Source organism: Schistocerca cancellata, unplaced genomic scaffold (genome assembly GCF_023864275.1).
Source record: "Schistocerca cancellata isolate TAMUIC-IGC-003103 unplaced genomic scaffold, iqSchCanc2.1 HiC_scaffold_641, whole genome shotgun sequence".
Classification (NCBI taxonomy): Eukaryota; Metazoa; Arthropoda; class Insecta; order Orthoptera; family Acrididae; genus Schistocerca; species Schistocerca cancellata.
The window spans coordinates 26,114-42,500 of NW_026046652.1; the positions used below are offsets into that span (position 1 = coordinate 26,114).

A 16,387-nucleotide genomic window follows, 5' to 3' on the forward strand; every position below is an offset into this window, starting at 1 on the left:
CCCGCCTGTCAGCGGCGCCTGAAGGTGGTCGTAGCTGTAGGCGCGTTACGGGGTAGGCGAGCTCATCCAGGCAGCGTCTCTACGCACATTTCGCGTCCTTTGGCAAGAGTCGTCGCGTGCGTGCGCCGCAAGAGTACTTAGACGATCATTTTTAAGCAGTGCAGTGCAGGATTCAGCGTCTGTAGCATTCTCTCGAGAGGATGCGACGGCGCTGGACGGCAGTCCCACTTTCCCCTCAGACGTCTGCAGCGGAAAGCACCAGGAAGCTGTGAACTAGCTGAGCATCGGTGGTTCAGTGGTAGAATGCTCGCCTGCCACGCGGGCGGCCCGGGTTCGATTCCCGGCCGATGCATCATTTTGCTTTTCCCGCGGTGCCGTGTGACTTGCGCGCTTGAGATGCACGATCCACAAGAATGTATAGCGGGATTCCCTTGAGAAGAAACGAGAACGCAGCACGCGCGGTTCCCCACTCGGACGCTCGCGTCATGTTCTACGGACTGGCGTCGGCCTGGCCTCACAAGTTGCTGTGTCCAGGTGCCTCCGAGGCATTGAACTTGAACGACGGGGAGTGCTGCCTATGGTTGCAAAAGCTGCAGCAACACCGCAATCAACTGGGCCGGCAATGCACGTGTAGCAACAGAACGCGTTAACCACGAAGTAGTGTATCTCTGCGTCTAACATTGGGTACGCTGCTTACCCAGATTCCAGGACCAGCGGTCTCCCCCCGTCCCCCTGCCTCGGTAGCGCAGTAGGCAGCGCGTAAGTCTCATAATTTTAAGGTCGTGAGTTCGATTCTCACCCGGGGCATTTAATTTTCTGTGAGTCACGGTGGTGCTGTCGCTAGTGCTCGAACTTATTTCTTGTTTGTTATCCACAACGTTTCAACGCTTCAGCGAGAAAATGTTTACTTCCTGTTATTGATACTTACAGCTTTCCTTTTCCTCTTCTCCCAGTAGAGCAAGAAGCCAAATGCATTGCTCTGAGACTTTTGAGGTGCGCGCCTTGCCAGTCAGTATGCGCAAAGACGCTCGCAAAGAGAGAAGGGTGCCGACGCGGGACTCGGCACGAAATGTGCGAGAGACCATCCGATCCGTCCAACGAACGCCGAACTCTGGTGTGGTCTAGTGGCTAGGATACCTGGCTTTCACCCAGGAGGCCCGGGTTCGATTCCCGGTACCGGAACGGAATTTTTTCCACACGAATCGTCTCAAGTTTCAGCTGTGCGTGCTGCCGTTTCCCGTCCTGTTCGCAATTCAGCTACTGTTTCATGACCGCCAGCAGAACATGGACGAGCGGAGCAGGCACACAGTGACCCTAGAAGTGGCGTGTGGCTTCATGCCACGTGTTTCCAGCGTAGGGCTGAGCAACCGTCCGCGTCGAGGCCCGTTAGCTCAGTTGGTTAGAGCGTCGTGCTAATAACGCGAAGGTCGTGGGTTCGATCCCCCCACGGGCCAGTACGCTTTTACTACTACGAAAAGGCAGCGCCGATTTCAGCTGGCGAGTGTGATGGCCAAAAGATCATCGCCCTGCGTGGACGTTGACAGAGGATCCGAACCCGACTTGTCGGCAAGCGCTACAGCATTCGCTCGGCAATGGCCACAATATGTTGAATACGCTGGTTCTGATACGGCAAAGAGAAAACGAAAGAAAATGTCCGATTGCCGACGTGTAACAACTTTGGCCCCTGTCAGTGCTTGGGCGGGTGACCGCATGGGAACGCAGGGTACTGTTGGCAATTTTGCTTCCTATTTGTCTTTCTCCTTTCTTTTCGCAGCTGCAGCCCGATTCAGTCAGGGAGACGCCACCGTGTAATGAAGCGGCGTGCTGTGTGTCCACCGCCTCGCCTCTCCTTGCCTCTCTCAGTCGTTTCTCGTGCTTGTCGTGTTGATATAGGCCGACTGGAGAGCGTCAGCTCTCGCGTCAGCTGAGCAAAGTCGAGACAAGTCGAGACTCAAGGGGAATCGACGCACACGCTATAGGGTGGCCTGCAGCGAGTAAGATGGGGAAAGAAACATTAATTTAAGGACGCGTGGCAAAAGTACTTATACGCAAAAGTAAAAGCCTGCTGCGGTGGCCGGGAATCGAACCCGGATCAACTGCTTGGAAGGCAACTATGCTGACCATTACACCACCACCGCACAGTTGCCTTCCGCGCCTCGCGAGCCGCGCTGTGTCTGCTTCCCGCCTGTCAGCGGCGCCTGAAGGTGGTCGTAGCTGTAGGCGCGTTACGGGGTAGGCGAGCTCATCCAGGCAGCGTCTCTACGCACATTTCGCGTCCTTTGGCAAGAGTCGTCGCGTGCGTGCGCCGCAAGAGTACTTAGACGATCATTTTTAAGCAGTGCAGTGCAGGATTCAGCGTCTGTAGCATTCTCTCGAGAGGATGCGACGGCGCTGGACGGCAGTCCCACTTTCCCCTCAGACGTCTGCAGCGGAAAGCACCAGGAAGCTGTGAACTAGCTGAGCATCGGTGGTTCAGTGGTAGAATGCTCGCCTGCCACGCGGGCGGCCCGGGTTCGATTCCCGGCCGATGCATCATTTTGCTTTTCCCGCGGTGCCGTGTGACTTGCGCGCTTGAGATGCACGATCCACAAGAATGTATAGCGGGATTCCCTTGAGAAGAAACGAGAACGCAGCACGCGCGGTTCCCCACTCGGACGCTCGCGTCATGTTCTACGGACTGGCGTCGGCCTGGCCTCACAAGTTGCTGTGTCCAGGTGCCTCCGAGGCATTGAACTTGAACGACGGGGAGTGCTGCCTATGGTTGCAAAAGCTGCAGCAACACCGCAATCAACTGGGCCGGCAATGCACGTGTAGCAACAGAACGCGTTAACCACGAAGTAGTGTATCTCTGCGTCTAACATTGGGTACGCTGCTTACCCAGATTCCAGGACCAGCGGTCTCCCCCCGTCCCCCTGCCTCGGTAGCGCAGTAGGCAGCGCGTAAGTCTCATAATTTTAAGGTCGTGAGTTCGATTCTCACCCGGGGCATTTAATTTTCTGTGAGTCACGGTGGTGCTGTCGCTAGTGCTCGAACTTATTTCTTGTTTGTTATCCACAACGTTTCAACGCTTCAGCGAGAAAATGTTTACTTCCTGTTATTGATACTTACAGCTTTCCTTTTCCTCTTCTCCCAGTAGAGCAAGAAGCCAAATGCATTGCTCTGAGACTTTTGAGGTGCGCGCCTTGCCAGTCAGTATGCGCAAAGACGCTCGCAAAGAGAGAAGGGTGCCGACGCGGGACTCGGCACGAAATGTGCGAGAGACCATCCGATCCGTCCAACGAACGCCGAACTCCGGTGTGGTCTAGTGGCTAGGATACCTGGCTTTCACCCAGGAGGCCCGGGTTCGATTCCCGGTACCGGAACGGAATTTTTTCCACACGAATCGTCTCAAGTTTCAGCTGTGCGTGCTGCCGTTTCCCGTCCTGTTCGCAATTCAGCTACTGTTTCATGACCGCCAGCAGAACATGGACGAGCGGAGCAGGCACACAGTGACCCTAGAAGTGGCGTGTGGCTTCATGCCACGTGTTTCCAGCGTAGGGCTGAGCAACCGTCCGCGTCGAGGCCCGTTAGCTCAGTTGGTTAGAGCGTCGTGCTAATAACGCGAAGGTCGTGGGTTCGATCCCCCCACGGGCCAGTACGCTTTTACTACTACGAAAAGGCAGCGCCGATTTCAGCTGGCGAGTGTGATGGCCAAAAGATCATCGCCCTGCGTGGACGTTGACAGAGGATCCGAACCCGACTTGTCGGCAAGCGCTACAGCATTCGCTCGGCAATGGCCACAATATGTTGAATACGCTGGTTCTGATACGGCAAAGAGAAAACGAAAGAAAATGTCCGATTGCCGACGTGTAACAACTTTGGCCCCTGTCAGTGCTTGGGCGGGTGACCGCATGGGAACGCAGGGTACTGTTGGCAATTTTGCTTCCTATTTGTCTTTCTCCTTTCTTTTCGCAGCTGCAGCCCGATTCAGTCAGGGAGACGCCACCGTGTAATGAAGCGGCGTGCTGTGTGTCCACCGCCTCGCCTCTCCTTGCCTCTCTCAGTCGTTTCTCGTGCTTGTCGTGTTGATATAGGCCGACTGGAGAGCGTCAGCTCTCGCGTCAGCTGAGCAAAGTCGAGTAAGATGGGGAAAGAAACATTAATTTAAGGACGCGTGGCAAAAGTACTTATACGCAAAAGTAAAAGCCTGCTGCGGTGGCCGGGAATCGAACCCGGATCAACTGCTTGGAAGGCAACTATGCTGACCATTACACCACCACCGCACAGTTGCCTTCCGCGCCTCGCGAGCCGCGCTGTGTCTGCTTCCCGCCTGTCAGCGGCGCCTGAAGGTGGTCGTAGCTGTAGGCGCGTTACGGGGTAGGCGAGCTCATCCAGGCAGCGTCTCTACGCACATTTCGCGTCCTTTGGCAAGAGTCGTCGCGTGCGTGCGCCGCAAGAGTACTTAGACGATCATTTTTAAGCAGTGCAGTGCAGGATTCAGCGTCTGTAGCATTCTCTCGAGAGGATGCGACGGCGCTGGACGGCAGTCCCACTTTCCCCTCAGACGTCTGCAGCGGAAAGCACCAGGAAGCTGTGAACTAGCTGAGCATCGGTGGTTCAGTGGTAGAATGCTCGCCTGCCACGCGGGCGGCCCGGGTTCGATTCCCGGCCGATGCATCATTTTGCTTTTCCCGCGGTGCCGTGTGACTTGCGCGCTTGAGATGCACGATCCACAAGAATGTATAGCGGGATTCCCTTGAGAAGAAACGAGAACGCAGCACGCGCGGTTCCCCACTCGGACGCTCGCGTCATGTTCTACGGACTGGCGTCGGCCTGGCCTCACAAGTTGCTGTGTCCAGGTGCCTCCGAGGCATTGAACTTGAACGACGGGGAGTGCTGCCTATGGTTGCAAAAGCTGCAGCAACACCGCAATCAACTGGGCCGGCAATGCACGTGTAGCAACAGAACGCGTTAACCACGAAGTAGTGTATCTCTGCGTCTAACATTGGGTACGCTGCTTACCCAGATTCCAGGACCAGCGGTCTCCCCCCGTCCCCCTGCCTCGGTAGCGCAGTAGGCAGCGCGTAAGTCTCATAATTTTAAGGTCGTGAGTTCGATTCTCACCCGGGGCATTTAATTTTCTGTGAGTCACGGTGGTGCTGTCGCTAGTGCTCGAACTTATTTCTTGTTTGTTATCCACAACGTTTCAACGCTTCAGCGAGAAAATGTTTACTTCCTGTTATTGATACTTACAGCTTTCCTTTTCCTCTTCTCCCAGTAGAGCAAGAAGCCAAATGCATTGCTCTGAGACTTTTGAGGTGCGCGCCTTGCCAGTCAGTATGCGCAAAGACGCTCGCAAAGAGAGAAGGGTGCCGACGCGGGACTCGGCACGAAATGTGCGAGAGACCATCCGATCCGTCCAACGAACGCCGAACTCCGGTGTGGTCTAGTGGCTAGGATACCTGGCTTTCACCCAGGAGGCCCGGGTTCGATTCCCGGTACCGGAACGGAATTTTTTCCACACGAATCGTCTCAAGTTTCAGCTGTGCGTGCTGCCGTTTCCCGTCCTGTTCGCAATTCAGCTACTGTTTCATGACCGCCAGCAGAACATGGACGAGCGGAGCAGGCACACAGTGACCCTAGAAGTGGCGTGTGGCTTCATGCCACGTGTTTCCAGCGTAGGGCTGAGCAACCGTCCGCGTCGAGGCCCGTTAGCTCAGTTGGTTAGAGCGTCGTGCTAATAACGCGAAGGTCGTGGGTTCGATCCCCCCACGGGCCAGTACGCTTTTACTACTACGAAAAGGCAGCGCCGATTTCAGCTGGCGAGTGTGATGGCCAAAAGATCATCGCCCTGCGTGGACGTTGACAGAGGATCCGAACCCGACTTGTCGGCAAGCGCTACAGCATTCGCTCGGCAATGGCCACAATATGTTGAATACGCTGGTTCTGATACGGCAAAGAGAAAACGAAAGAAAATGTCCGATTGCCGACGTGTAACAACTTTGGCCCCTGTCAGTGCTTGGGCGGGTGACCGCATGGGAACGCAGGGTACTGTTGGCAATTTTGCTTCCTATTTGTCTTTCTCCTTTCTTTTCGCAGCTGCAGCCCGATTCAGTCAGGGAGACGCCACCGTGTAATGAAGCGGCGTGCTGTGTGTCCACCGCCTCGCCTCTCCTTGCCTCTCTCAGTCGTTTCTCGTGCTTGTCGTGTTGATATAGGCCGACTGGAGAGCGTCAGCTCTCGCGTCAGCTGAGCAAAGTCGAGTAAGATGGGGAAAGAAACATTAATTTAAGGACGCGTGGCAAAAGTACTTATACGCAAAAGTAAAAGCCTGCTGCGGTGGCCGGGAATCGAACCCGGATCAACTGCTTGGAAGGCAACTATGCTGACCATTACACCACCACCGCACAGTTGCCTTCCGCGCCTCGCGAGCCGCGCTGTGTCTGCTTCCCGCCTGTCAGCGGCGCCTGAAGGTGGTCGTAGCTGTAGGCGCGTTACGGGGTAGGCGAGCTCATCCAGGCAGCGTCTCTACGCACATTTCGCGTCCTTTGGCAAGAGTCGTCGCGTGCGTGCGCCGCAAGAGTACTTAGACGATCATTTTTAAGCAGTGCAGTGCAGGATTCAGCGTCTGTAGCATTCTCTCGAGAGGATGCGACGGCGCTGGACGGCAGTCCCACTTTCCCCTCAGACGTCTGCAGCGGAAAGCACCAGGAAGCTGTGAACTAGCTGAGCATCGGTGGTTCAGTGGTAGAATGCTCGCCTGCCACGCGGGCGGCCCGGGTTCGATTCCCGGCCGATGCATCATTTTGCTTTTCCCGCGGTGCCGTGTGACTTGCGCGCTTGAGATGCACGATCCACAAGAATGTATAGCGGGATTCCCTTGAGAAGAAACGAGAACGCAGCACGCGCGGTTCCCCACTCGGACGCTCGCGTCATGTTCTACGGACTGGCGTCGGCCTGGCCTCACAAGTTGCTGTGTCCAGGTGCCTCCGAGGCATTGAACTTGAACGACGGGGAGTGCTGCCTATGGTTGCAAAAGCTGCAGCAACACCGCAATCAACTGGGCCGGCAATGCACGTGTAGCAACAGAACGCGTTAACCACGAAGTAGTGTATCTCTGCGTCTAACATTGGGTACGCTGCTTACCCAGATTCCAGGACCAGCGGTCTCCCCCCGTCCCCCTGCCTCGGTAGCGCAGTAGGCAGCGCGTAAGTCTCATAATTTTAAGGTCGTGAGTTCGATTCTCACCCGGGGCATTTAATTTTCTGTGAGTCACGGTGGTGCTGTCGCTAGTGCTCGAACTTATTTCTTGTTTGTTATCCACAACGTTTCAACGCTTCAGCGAGAAAATGTTTACTTCCTGTTATTGATACTTACAGCTTTCCTTTTCCTCTTCTCCCAGTAGAGCAAGAAGCCAAATGCATTGCTCTGAGACTTTTGAGGTGCGCGCCTTGCCAGTCAGTATGCGCAAAGACGCTCGCAAAGAGAGAAGGGTGCCGACGCGGGACTCGGCACGAAATGTGCGAGAGACCATCCGATCCGTCCAACGAACGCCGAACTCCGGTGTGGTCTAGTGGCTAGGATACCTGGCTTTCACCCAGGAGGCCCGGGTTCGATTCCCGGTACCGGAACGGAATTTTTTCCACACGAATCGTCTCAAGTTTCAGCTGTGCGTGCTGCCGTTTCCCGTCCTGTTCGCAATTCAGCTACTGTTTCATGACCGCCAGCAGAACATGGACGAGCGGAGCAGGCACACAGTGACCCTAGAAGTGGCGTGTGGCTTCATGCCACGTGTTTCCAGCGTAGGGCTGAGCAACCGTCCGCGTCGAGGCCCGTTAGCTCAGTTGGTTAGAGCGTCGTGCTAATAACGCGAAGGTCGTGGGTTCGATCCCCCCACGGGCCAGTACGCTTTTACTACTACGAAAAGGCAGCGCCGATTTCAGCTGGCGAGTGTGATGGCCAAAAGATCATCGCCCTGCGTGGACGTTGACAGAGGATCCGAACCCGACTTGTCGGCAAGCGCTACAGCATTCGCTCGGCAATGGCCACAATATGTTGAATACGCTGGTTCTGATACGGCAAAGAGAAAACGAAAGAAAATGTCCGATTGCCGACGTGTAACAACTTTGGCCCCTGTCAGTGCTTGGGCGGGTGACCGCATGGGAACGCAGGGTACTGTTGGCAATTTTGCTTCCTATTTGTCTTTCTCCTTTCTTTTCGCAGCTGCAGCCCGATTCAGTCAGGGAGACGCCACCGTGTAATGAAGCGGCGTGCTGTGTGTCCACCGCCTCGCCTCTCCTTGCCTCTCTCAGTCGTTTCTCGTGCTTGTCGTGTTGATATAGGCCGACTGGAGAGCGTCAGCTCTCGCGTCAGCTGAGCAAAGTCGAGACAAGTCGAGACTCAAGGGGAATCGACGCACACGCTATAGGGTGGCCTGCAGCGAGTAAGATGGGGAAAGAAACATTAATTTAAGGACGCGTGGCAAAAGTACTTATACGCAAAAGTAAAAGCCTGCTGCGGTGGCCGGGAATCGAACCCGGATCAACTGCTTGGAAGGCAACTATGCTGACCATTACACCACCACCGCACAGTTGCCTTCCGCGCCTCGCGAGCCGCGCTGTGTCTGCTTCCCGCCTGTCAGCGGCGCCTGAAGGTGGTCGTAGCTGTAGGCGCGTTACGGGGTAGGCGAGCTCATCCAGGCAGCGTCTCTACGCACATTTCGCGTCCTTTGGCAAGAGTCGTCGCGTGCGTGCGCCGCAAGAGTACTTAGACGATCATTTTTAAGCAGTGCAGTGCAGGATTCAGCGTCTGTAGCATTCTCTCGAGAGGATGCGACGGCGCTGGACGGCAGTCCCACTTTCCCCTCAGACGTCTGCAGCGGAAAGCACCAGGAAGCTGTGAACTAGCTGAGCATCGGTGGTTCAGTGGTAGAATGCTCGCCTGCCACGCGGGCGGCCCGGGTTCGATTCCCGGCCGATGCATCATTTTGCTTTTCCCGCGGTGCCGTGTGACTTGCGCGCTTGAGATGCACGATCCACAAGAATGTATAGCGGGATTCCCTTGAGAAGAAACGAGAACGCAGCACGCGCGGTTCCCCACTCGGACGCTCGCGTCATGTTCTACGGACTGGCGTCGGCCTGGCCTCACAAGTTGCTGTGTCCAGGTGCCTCCGAGGCATTGAACTTGAACGACGGGGAGTGCTGCCTATGGTTGCAAAAGCTGCAGCAACACCGCAATCAACTGGGCCGGCAATGCACGTGTAGCAACAGAACGCGTTAACCACGAAGTAGTGTATCTCTGCGTCTAACATTGGGTACGCTGCTTACCCAGATTCCAGGACCAGCGGTCTCCCCCCGTCCCCCTGCCTCGGTAGCGCAGTAGGCAGCGCGTAAGTCTCATAATTTTAAGGTCGTGAGTTCGATTCTCACCCGGGGCATTTAATTTTCTGTGAGTCACGGTGGTGCTGTCGCTAGTGCTCGAACTTATTTCTTGTTTGTTATCCACAACGTTTCAACGCTTCAGCGAGAAAATGTTTACTTCCTGTTATTGATACTTACAGCTTTCCTTTTCCTCTTCTCCCAGTAGAGCAAGAAGCCAAATGCATTGCTCTGAGACTTTTGAGGTGCGCGCCTTGCCAGTCAGTATGCGCAAAGACGCTCGCAAAGAGAGAAGGGTGCCGACGCGGGACTCGGCACGAAATGTGCGAGAGACCATCCGATCCGTCCAACGAACGCCGAACTCCGGTGTGGTCTAGTGGCTAGGATACCTGGCTTTCACCCAGGAGGCCCGGGTTCGATTCCCGGTACCGGAACGGAATTTTTTCCACACGAATCGTCTCAAGTTTCAGCTGTGCGTGCTGCCGTTTCCCGTCCTGTTCGCAATTCAGCTACTGTTTCATGACCGCCAGCAGAACATGGACGAGCGGAGCAGGCACACAGTGACCCTAGAAGTGGCGTGTGGCTTCATGCCACGTGTTTCCAGCGTAGGGCTGAGCAACCGTCCGCGTCGAGGCCCGTTAGCTCAGTTGGTTAGAGCGTCGTGCTAATAACGCGAAGGTCGTGGGTTCGATCCCCCCACGGGCCAGTACGCTTTTACTACTACGAAAAGGCAGCGCCGATTTCAGCTGGCGAGTGTGATGGCCAAAAGATCATCGCCCTGCGTGGACGTTGACAGAGGATCCGAACCCGACTTGTCGGCAAGCGCTACAGCATTCGCTCGGCAATGGCCACAATATGTTGAATACGCTGGTTCTGATACGGCAAAGAGAAAACCAAAGAAAATGTCCGATTGCCGACGTGTAACAACTTTGGCCCCTGTCAGTGCTTGGGCGGGTGACCGCATGGGAACGCAGGGTACTGTTGGCAATTTTGCTTCCTATTTGTCTTTCTCCTTTCTTTTCGCAGCTGCAGCCCGATTCAGTCAGGGAGACGCCACCGTGTAATGAAGCGGCGTGCTGTGTGTCCACCGCCTCGCCTCTCCTTGCCTCTCTCAGTCGTTTCTCGTGCTTGTCGTGTTGATATAGGCCGACTGGAGAGCGTCAGCTCTCGCGTCAGCTGAGCAAAGTCGAGACAAGTCGAGACTCAAGGGGAATCGACGCACACGCTATAGGGTGGCCTGCAGCGAGTAAGATGGGGAAAGAAACATTAATTTAAGGACGCGTGGCAAAAGTACTTATACGCAAAAGTAAAAGCCTGCTGCGGTGGCCGGGAATCGAACCCGGATCAACTGCTTGGAAGGCAACTATGCTGACCATTACACCACCACCGCACAGTTGCCTTCCGCGCCTCGCGAGCCGCGCTGTGTCTGCTTCCCGCCTGTCAGCGGCGCCTGAAGGTGGTCGTAGCTGTAGGCGCGTTACGGGGTAGGCGAGCTCATCCAGGCAGCGTCTCTACGCACATTTCGCGTCCTTTGGCAAGAGTCGTCGCGTGCGTGCGCCGCAAGAGTACTTAGACGATCATTTTTAAGCAGTGCAGTGCAGGATTCAGCGTCTGTAGCATTCTCTCGAGAGGATGCGACGGCGCTGGACGGCAGTCCCACTTTCCCCTCAGACGTCTGCAGCGGAAAGCACCAGGAAGCTGTGAACTAGCTGAGCATCGGTGGTTCAGTGGTAGAATGCTCGCCTGCCACGCGGGCGGCCCGGGTTCGATTCCCGGCCGATGCATCATTTTGCTTTTCCCGCGGTGCCGTGTGACTTGCGCGCTTGAGATGCACGATCCACAAGAATGTATAGCGGGATTCCCTTGAGAAGAAACGAGAACGCAGCACGCGCGGTTCCCCACTCGGACGCTCGCGTCATGTTCTACGGACTGGCGTCGGCCTGGCCTCACAAGTTGCTGTGTCCAGGTGCCTCCGAGGCATTGAACTTGAACGACGGGGAGTGCTGCCTATGGTTGCAAAAGCTGCAGCAACACCGCAATCAACTGGGCCGGCAATGCACGTGTAGCAACAGAACGCGTTAACCACGAAGTAGTGTATCTCTGCGTCTAACATTGGGTACGCTGCTTACCCAGATTCCAGGACCAGCGGTCTCCCCCCGTCCCCCTGCCTCGGTAGCGCAGTAGGCAGCGCGTAAGTCTCATAATTTTAAGGTCGTGAGTTCGATTCTCACCCGGGGCATTTAATTTTCTGTGAGTCACGGTGGTGCTGTCGCTAGTGCTCGAACTTATTTCTTGTTTGTTATCCACAACGTTTCAACGCTTCAGCGAGAAAATGTTTACTTCCTGTTATTGATACTTACAGCTTTCCTTTTCCTCTTCTCCCAGTAGAGCAAGAAGCCAAATGCATTGCTCTGAGACTTTTGAGGTGCGCGCCTTGCCAGTCAGTATGCGCAAAGACGCTCGCAAAGAGAGAAGGGTGCCGACGCGGGACTCGGCACGAAATGTGCGAGAGACCATCCGATCCGTCCAACGAACGCCGAACTCCGGTGTGGTCTAGTGGCTAGGATACCTGGCTTTCACCCAGGAGGCCCGGGTTCGATTCCCGGTACCGGAACGGAATTTTTTCCACACGAATCGTCTCAAGTTTCAGCTGTGCGTGCTGCCGTTTCCCGTCCTGTTCGCAATTCAGCTACTGTTTCATGACCGCCAGCAGAACATGGACGAGCGGAGCAGGCACACAGTGACCCTAGAAGTGGCGTGTGGCTTCATGCCACGTGTTTCCAGCGTAGGGCTGAGCAACCGTCCGCGTCGAGGCCCGTTAGCTCAGTTGGTTAGAGCGTCGTGCTAATAACGCGAAGGTCGTGGGTTCGATCCCCCCACGGGCCAGTACGCTTTTACTACTACGAAAAGGCAGCGCCGATTTCAGCTGGCGAGTGTGATGGCCAAAAGATCATCGCCCTGCGTGGACGTTGACAGAGGATCCGAACCCGACTTGTCGGCAAGCGCTACAGCATTCGCTCGGCAATGGCCACAATATGTTGAATACGCTGGTTCTGATACGGCAAAGAGAAAACGAAAGAAAATGTCCGATTGCCGACGTGTAACAACTTTGGCCCCTGTCAGTGCTTGGGCGGGTGACCGCATGGGAACGCAGGGTACTGTTGGCAATTTTGCTTCCTATTTGTCTTTCTCCTTTCTTTTCGCAGCTGCAGCCCGATTCAGTCAGGGAGACGCCACCGTGTAATGAAGCGGCGTGCTGTGTGTCCACCGCCTCGCCTCTCCTTGCCTCTCTCAGTCGTTTCTCGTGCTTGTCGTGTTGATATAGGCCGACTGGAGAGCGTCAGCTCTCGCGTCAGCTGAGCAAAGTCGAGACAAGTCGAGACTCAAGGGGAATCGACGCACACGCTATAGGGTGGCCTGCAGCGAGTAAGATGGGGAAAGAAACATTAATTTAAGGACGCGTGGCAAAAGTACTTATACGCAAAAGTAAAAGCCTGCTGCGGTGGCCGGGAATCGAACCCGGATCAACTGCTTGGAAGGCAACTATGCTGACCATTACACCACCACCGCACAGTTGCCTTCCGCGCCTCGCGAGCCGCGCTGTGTCTGCTTCCCGCCTGTCAGCGGCGCCTGAAGGTGGTCGTAGCTGTAGGCGCGTTACGGGGTAGGCGAGCTCATCCAGGCAGCGTCTCTACGCACATTTCGCGTCCTTTGGCAAGAGTCGTCGCGTGCGTGCGCCGCAAGAGTACTTAGACGATCATTTTTAAGCAGTGCAGTGCAGGATTCAGCGTCTGTAGCATTCTCTCGAGAGGATGCGACGGCGCTGGACGGCAGTCCCACTTTCCCCTCAGACGTCTGCAGCGGAAAGCACCAGGAAGCTGTGAACTAGCTGAGCATCGGTGGTTCAGTGGTAGAATGCTCGCCTGCCACGCGGGCGGCCCGGGTTCGATTCCCGGCCGATGCATCATTTTGCTTTTCCCGCGGTGCCGTGTGACTTGCGCGCTTGAGATGCACGATCCACAAGAATGTATAGCGGGATTCCCTTGAGAAGAAACGAGAACGCAGCACGCGCGGTTCCCCACTCGGACGCTCGCGTCATGTTCTACGGACTGGCGTCGGCCTGGCCTCACAAGTTGCTGTGTCCAGGTGCCTCCGAGGCATTGAACTTGAACGACGGGGAGTGCTGCCTATGGTTGCAAAAGCTGCAGCAACACCGCAATCAACTGGGCCGGCAATGCACGTGTAGCAACAGAACGCGTTAACCACGAAGTAGTGTATCTCTGCGTCTAACATTGGGTACGCTGCTTACCCAGATTCCAGGACCAGCGGTCTCCCCCCGTCCCCCTGCCTCGGTAGCGCAGTAGGCAGCGCGTAAGTCTCATAATTTTAAGGTCGTGAGTTCGATTCTCACCCGGGGCATTTAATTTTCTGTGAGTCACGGTGGTGCTGTCGCTAGTGCTCGAACTTATTTCTTGTTTGTTATCCACAACGTTTCAACGCTTCAGCGAGAAAATGTTTACTTCCTGTTATTGATACTTACAGCTTTCCTTTTCCTCTTCTCCCAGTAGAGCAAGAAGCCAAATGCATTGCTCTGAGACTTTTGAGGTGCGCGCCTTGCCAGTCAGTATGCGCAAAGACGCTCGCAAAGAGAGAAGGGTGCCGACGCGGGACTCGGCACGAAATGTGCGAGAGACCATCCGATCCGTCCAACGAACGCCGAACTCCGGTGTGGTCTAGTGGCTAGGATACCTGGCTTTCACCCAGGAGGCCCGGGTTCGATTCCCGGTACCGGAACGGAATTTTTTCCACACGAATCGTCTCAAGTTTCAGCTGTGCGTGCTGCCGTTTCCCGTCCTGTTCGCAATTCAGCTACTGTTTCATGACCGCCAGCAGAACATGGACGAGCGGAGCAGGCACACAGTGACCCTAGAAGTGGCGTGTGGCTTCATGCCACGTGTTTCCAGCGTAGGGCTGAGCAACCGTCCGCGTCGAGGCCCGTTAGCTCAGTTGGTTAGAGCGTCGTGCTAATAACGCGAAGGTCGTGGGTTCGATCCCCCCACGGGCCAGTACGCTTTTACTACTACGAAAAGGCAGCGCCGATTTCAGCTGGCGAGTGTGATGGCCAAAAGATCATCGCCCTGCGTGGACGTTGACAGAGGATCCGAACCCGACTTGTCGGCAAGCGCTACAGCATTCGCTCGGCAATGGCCACAATATGTTGAATACGCTGGTTCTGATACGGCAAAGAGAAAACGAAAGAAAATGTCCGATTGCCGACGTGTAACAACTTTGGCCCCTGTCAGTGCTTGGGCGGGTGACCGCATGGGAACGCAGGGTACTGTTGGCAATTTTGCTTCCTATTTGTCTTTCTCCTTTCTTTTCGCAGCTGCAGCCCGATTCAGTCAGGGAGACGCCACCGTGTAATGAAGCGGCGTGCTGTGTGTCCACCGCCTCGCCTCTCCTTGCCTCTCTCAGTCGTTTCTCGTGCTTGTCGTGTTGATATAGGCCGACTGGAGAGCGTCAGCTCTCGCGTCAGCTGAGCAAAGTCGAGACAAGTCGAGACTCAAGGGGAATCGACGCACACGCTATAGGGTGGCCTGCAGCGAGTAAGATGGGGAAAGAAACATTAATTTAAGGACGCGTGGCAAAAGTACTTATACGCAAAAGTAAAAGCCTGCTGCGGTGGCCGGGAATCGAACCCGGATCAACTGCTTGGAAGGCAACTATGCTGACCATTACACCACCACCGCACAGTTGCCTTCCGCGCCTCGCGAGCCGCGCTGTGTCTGCTTCCCGCCTGTCAGCGGCGCCTGAAGGTGGTCGTAGCTGTAGGCGCGTTACGGGGTAGGCGAGCTCATCCAGGCAGCGTCTCTACGCACATTTCGCGTCCTTTGGCAAGAGTCGTCGCGTGCGTGCGCCGCAAGAGTACTTAGACGATCATTTTTAAGCAGTGCAGTGCAGGATTCAGCGTCTGTAGCATTCTCTCGAGAGGATGCGACGGCGCTGGACGGCAGTCCCACTTTCCCCTCAGACGTCTGCAGCGGAAAGCACCAGGAAGCTGTGAACTAGCTGAGCATCGGTGGTTCAGTGGTAGAATGCTCGCCTGCCACGCGGGCGGCCCGGGTTCGATTCCCGGCCGATGCATCATTTTGCTTTTCCCGCGGTGCCGTGTGACTTGCGCGCTTGAGATGCACGATCCACAAGAATGTATAGCGGGATTCCCTTGAGAAGAAACGAGAACGCAGCACGCGCGGTTCCCCACTCGGACGCTCGCGTCATGTTCTACGGACTGGCGTCGGCCTGGCCTCACAAGTTGCTGTGTCCAGGTGCCTCCGAGGCATTGAACTTGAACGACGGGGAGTGCTGCCTATGGTTGCAAAAGCTGCAGCAACACCGCAATCAACTGGGCCGGCAATGCACGTGTAGCAACAGAACGCGTTAACCACGAAGTAGTGTATCTCTGCGTCTAACATTGGGTACGCTGCTTACCCAGATTCCAGGACCAGCGGTCTCCCCCCGTCCCCCTGCCTCGGTAGCGCAGTAGGCAGCGCGTAAGTCTCATAATTTTAAGGTCGTGAGTTCGATTCTCACCCGGGGCATTTAATTTTCTGTGAGTCACGGTGGTGCTGTCGCTAGTGCTCGAACTTATTTCTTGTTTGTTATCCACAACGTTTCAACGCTTCAGCGAGAAAATGTTTACTTCCTGTTATTGATACTTACAGCTTTCCTTTTCCTCTTCTCCCAGTAGAGCAAGAAGCCAAATGCATTGCTCTGAGACTTTTGAGGTGCGCGCCTTGCCAGTCAGTATGCGCAAAGACGCTCGCAAAGAGAGAAGGGTGCCGACGCGGGACTCGGCACGAAATGTGCGAGAGACCATCCGATCCGTCCAACGAACGCCGAACTCCGGTGTGGTCTAGTGGCTAGGATACCTGGCTTTCACCCAGGAGGCCCGGGTTCGATTCCCGGTACCGGAACGGAATTTTTTCCACACGAATCGTCTCAAGTTTCAGCTGTGCGTGCTGCCGTTTCCC

At 55.6% G+C, this 16,387-nt stretch overlaps 38 non-coding genes across 38 annotated transcripts; 31 read left to right on the forward strand and 7 right to left on the reverse strand.

Annotated features, from left to right (window-relative positions):
• The first annotated feature begins 281 nt into the window (after nt 1–281).
• Trnag-gcc (transfer RNA glycine (anticodon GCC)) lies at nt 282–352 on the forward strand. The gene has a single exon. It is a non-coding gene; the product is annotated as a tRNA-Gly (tRNA).
• Nucleotides 353–734: 382 nt separating this feature from the next.
• On the forward strand, nt 735–807 carry Trnam-cau (transfer RNA methionine (anticodon CAU)). The gene has a single exon. It is a non-coding gene; the product is annotated as a tRNA-Met (tRNA).
• Nucleotides 808–1,110: 303 nt separating this feature from the next.
• Trnae-uuc (transfer RNA glutamic acid (anticodon UUC)) lies at nt 1,111–1,182 on the forward strand. Its single transcript has one exon. It is a non-coding gene; the product is annotated as a tRNA-Glu (tRNA).
• Nucleotides 1,183–1,380: 198 nt separating this feature from the next.
• On the forward strand, nt 1,381–1,454 carry Trnai-aau (transfer RNA isoleucine (anticodon AAU)). The gene has a single exon. It is a non-coding gene; the product is annotated as a tRNA-Ile (tRNA).
• Nucleotides 1,455–2,066: 612 nt separating this feature from the next.
• On the reverse strand, nt 2,067–2,138 carry Trnag-ucc (transfer RNA glycine (anticodon UCC)). The gene has a single exon. It is a non-coding gene; the product is annotated as a tRNA-Gly (tRNA).
• Nucleotides 2,139–2,461: 323 nt separating this feature from the next.
• Nucleotides 2,462–2,532, forward strand: Trnag-gcc (transfer RNA glycine (anticodon GCC)). The gene has a single exon. It is a non-coding gene; the product is annotated as a tRNA-Gly (tRNA).
• A 382-nt stretch (nt 2,533–2,914) lies between these two features.
• On the forward strand, nt 2,915–2,987 carry Trnam-cau (transfer RNA methionine (anticodon CAU)). The gene has a single exon. It is a non-coding gene; the product is annotated as a tRNA-Met (tRNA).
• A 303-nt stretch (nt 2,988–3,290) lies between these two features.
• On the forward strand, nt 3,291–3,362 carry Trnae-uuc (transfer RNA glutamic acid (anticodon UUC)). The gene has a single exon. It is a non-coding gene; the product is annotated as a tRNA-Glu (tRNA).
• Nucleotides 3,363–3,560: 198 nt separating this feature from the next.
• Nucleotides 3,561–3,634, forward strand: Trnai-aau (transfer RNA isoleucine (anticodon AAU)). Its single transcript has one exon. It is a non-coding gene; the product is annotated as a tRNA-Ile (tRNA).
• Nucleotides 3,635–4,190: 556 nt separating this feature from the next.
• Nucleotides 4,191–4,262, reverse strand: Trnag-ucc (transfer RNA glycine (anticodon UCC)). Its single transcript has one exon. It is a non-coding gene; the product is annotated as a tRNA-Gly (tRNA).
• A 323-nt stretch (nt 4,263–4,585) lies between these two features.
• Nucleotides 4,586–4,656, forward strand: Trnag-gcc (transfer RNA glycine (anticodon GCC)). Its single transcript has one exon. It is a non-coding gene; the product is annotated as a tRNA-Gly (tRNA).
• A 382-nt stretch (nt 4,657–5,038) lies between these two features.
• Trnam-cau (transfer RNA methionine (anticodon CAU)) lies at nt 5,039–5,111 on the forward strand. The gene has a single exon. It is a non-coding gene; the product is annotated as a tRNA-Met (tRNA).
• A 303-nt stretch (nt 5,112–5,414) lies between these two features.
• Nucleotides 5,415–5,486, forward strand: Trnae-uuc (transfer RNA glutamic acid (anticodon UUC)). The gene has a single exon. It is a non-coding gene; the product is annotated as a tRNA-Glu (tRNA).
• Nucleotides 5,487–5,684: 198 nt separating this feature from the next.
• On the forward strand, nt 5,685–5,758 carry Trnai-aau (transfer RNA isoleucine (anticodon AAU)). The gene has a single exon. It is a non-coding gene; the product is annotated as a tRNA-Ile (tRNA).
• A 556-nt stretch (nt 5,759–6,314) lies between these two features.
• Nucleotides 6,315–6,386, reverse strand: Trnag-ucc (transfer RNA glycine (anticodon UCC)). The gene has a single exon. It is a non-coding gene; the product is annotated as a tRNA-Gly (tRNA).
• Nucleotides 6,387–6,709: 323 nt separating this feature from the next.
• Nucleotides 6,710–6,780, forward strand: Trnag-gcc (transfer RNA glycine (anticodon GCC)). The gene has a single exon. It is a non-coding gene; the product is annotated as a tRNA-Gly (tRNA).
• Nucleotides 6,781–7,162: 382 nt separating this feature from the next.
• Nucleotides 7,163–7,235, forward strand: Trnam-cau (transfer RNA methionine (anticodon CAU)). Its single transcript has one exon. It is a non-coding gene; the product is annotated as a tRNA-Met (tRNA).
• Nucleotides 7,236–7,538: 303 nt separating this feature from the next.
• Trnae-uuc (transfer RNA glutamic acid (anticodon UUC)) lies at nt 7,539–7,610 on the forward strand. Its single transcript has one exon. It is a non-coding gene; the product is annotated as a tRNA-Glu (tRNA).
• Nucleotides 7,611–7,808: 198 nt separating this feature from the next.
• Nucleotides 7,809–7,882, forward strand: Trnai-aau (transfer RNA isoleucine (anticodon AAU)). The gene has a single exon. It is a non-coding gene; the product is annotated as a tRNA-Ile (tRNA).
• A 612-nt stretch (nt 7,883–8,494) lies between these two features.
• Trnag-ucc (transfer RNA glycine (anticodon UCC)) lies at nt 8,495–8,566 on the reverse strand. Its single transcript has one exon. It is a non-coding gene; the product is annotated as a tRNA-Gly (tRNA).
• Nucleotides 8,567–8,889: 323 nt separating this feature from the next.
• Nucleotides 8,890–8,960, forward strand: Trnag-gcc (transfer RNA glycine (anticodon GCC)). The gene has a single exon. It is a non-coding gene; the product is annotated as a tRNA-Gly (tRNA).
• Nucleotides 8,961–9,342: 382 nt separating this feature from the next.
• Nucleotides 9,343–9,415, forward strand: Trnam-cau (transfer RNA methionine (anticodon CAU)). The gene has a single exon. It is a non-coding gene; the product is annotated as a tRNA-Met (tRNA).
• Nucleotides 9,416–9,718: 303 nt separating this feature from the next.
• Trnae-uuc (transfer RNA glutamic acid (anticodon UUC)) lies at nt 9,719–9,790 on the forward strand. The gene has a single exon. It is a non-coding gene; the product is annotated as a tRNA-Glu (tRNA).
• A 198-nt stretch (nt 9,791–9,988) lies between these two features.
• Trnai-aau (transfer RNA isoleucine (anticodon AAU)) lies at nt 9,989–10,062 on the forward strand. Its single transcript has one exon. It is a non-coding gene; the product is annotated as a tRNA-Ile (tRNA).
• A 612-nt stretch (nt 10,063–10,674) lies between these two features.
• Trnag-ucc (transfer RNA glycine (anticodon UCC)) lies at nt 10,675–10,746 on the reverse strand. Its single transcript has one exon. It is a non-coding gene; the product is annotated as a tRNA-Gly (tRNA).
• A 323-nt stretch (nt 10,747–11,069) lies between these two features.
• Trnag-gcc (transfer RNA glycine (anticodon GCC)) lies at nt 11,070–11,140 on the forward strand. The gene has a single exon. It is a non-coding gene; the product is annotated as a tRNA-Gly (tRNA).
• Nucleotides 11,141–11,522: 382 nt separating this feature from the next.
• On the forward strand, nt 11,523–11,595 carry Trnam-cau (transfer RNA methionine (anticodon CAU)). The gene has a single exon. It is a non-coding gene; the product is annotated as a tRNA-Met (tRNA).
• Nucleotides 11,596–11,898: 303 nt separating this feature from the next.
• On the forward strand, nt 11,899–11,970 carry Trnae-uuc (transfer RNA glutamic acid (anticodon UUC)). Its single transcript has one exon. It is a non-coding gene; the product is annotated as a tRNA-Glu (tRNA).
• Nucleotides 11,971–12,168: 198 nt separating this feature from the next.
• Nucleotides 12,169–12,242, forward strand: Trnai-aau (transfer RNA isoleucine (anticodon AAU)). Its single transcript has one exon. It is a non-coding gene; the product is annotated as a tRNA-Ile (tRNA).
• Nucleotides 12,243–12,854: 612 nt separating this feature from the next.
• Trnag-ucc (transfer RNA glycine (anticodon UCC)) lies at nt 12,855–12,926 on the reverse strand. Its single transcript has one exon. It is a non-coding gene; the product is annotated as a tRNA-Gly (tRNA).
• Nucleotides 12,927–13,249: 323 nt separating this feature from the next.
• On the forward strand, nt 13,250–13,320 carry Trnag-gcc (transfer RNA glycine (anticodon GCC)). Its single transcript has one exon. It is a non-coding gene; the product is annotated as a tRNA-Gly (tRNA).
• A 382-nt stretch (nt 13,321–13,702) lies between these two features.
• Nucleotides 13,703–13,775, forward strand: Trnam-cau (transfer RNA methionine (anticodon CAU)). The gene has a single exon. It is a non-coding gene; the product is annotated as a tRNA-Met (tRNA).
• A 303-nt stretch (nt 13,776–14,078) lies between these two features.
• On the forward strand, nt 14,079–14,150 carry Trnae-uuc (transfer RNA glutamic acid (anticodon UUC)). The gene has a single exon. It is a non-coding gene; the product is annotated as a tRNA-Glu (tRNA).
• Nucleotides 14,151–14,348: 198 nt separating this feature from the next.
• Trnai-aau (transfer RNA isoleucine (anticodon AAU)) lies at nt 14,349–14,422 on the forward strand. The gene has a single exon. It is a non-coding gene; the product is annotated as a tRNA-Ile (tRNA).
• A 612-nt stretch (nt 14,423–15,034) lies between these two features.
• Trnag-ucc (transfer RNA glycine (anticodon UCC)) lies at nt 15,035–15,106 on the reverse strand. The gene has a single exon. It is a non-coding gene; the product is annotated as a tRNA-Gly (tRNA).
• Nucleotides 15,107–15,429: 323 nt separating this feature from the next.
• Trnag-gcc (transfer RNA glycine (anticodon GCC)) lies at nt 15,430–15,500 on the forward strand. Its single transcript has one exon. It is a non-coding gene; the product is annotated as a tRNA-Gly (tRNA).
• A 382-nt stretch (nt 15,501–15,882) lies between these two features.
• On the forward strand, nt 15,883–15,955 carry Trnam-cau (transfer RNA methionine (anticodon CAU)). The gene has a single exon. It is a non-coding gene; the product is annotated as a tRNA-Met (tRNA).
• Nucleotides 15,956–16,258: 303 nt separating this feature from the next.
• Nucleotides 16,259–16,330, forward strand: Trnae-uuc (transfer RNA glutamic acid (anticodon UUC)). The gene has a single exon. It is a non-coding gene; the product is annotated as a tRNA-Glu (tRNA).
• Nucleotides 16,331–16,387: the final 57 nt, after the last annotated feature.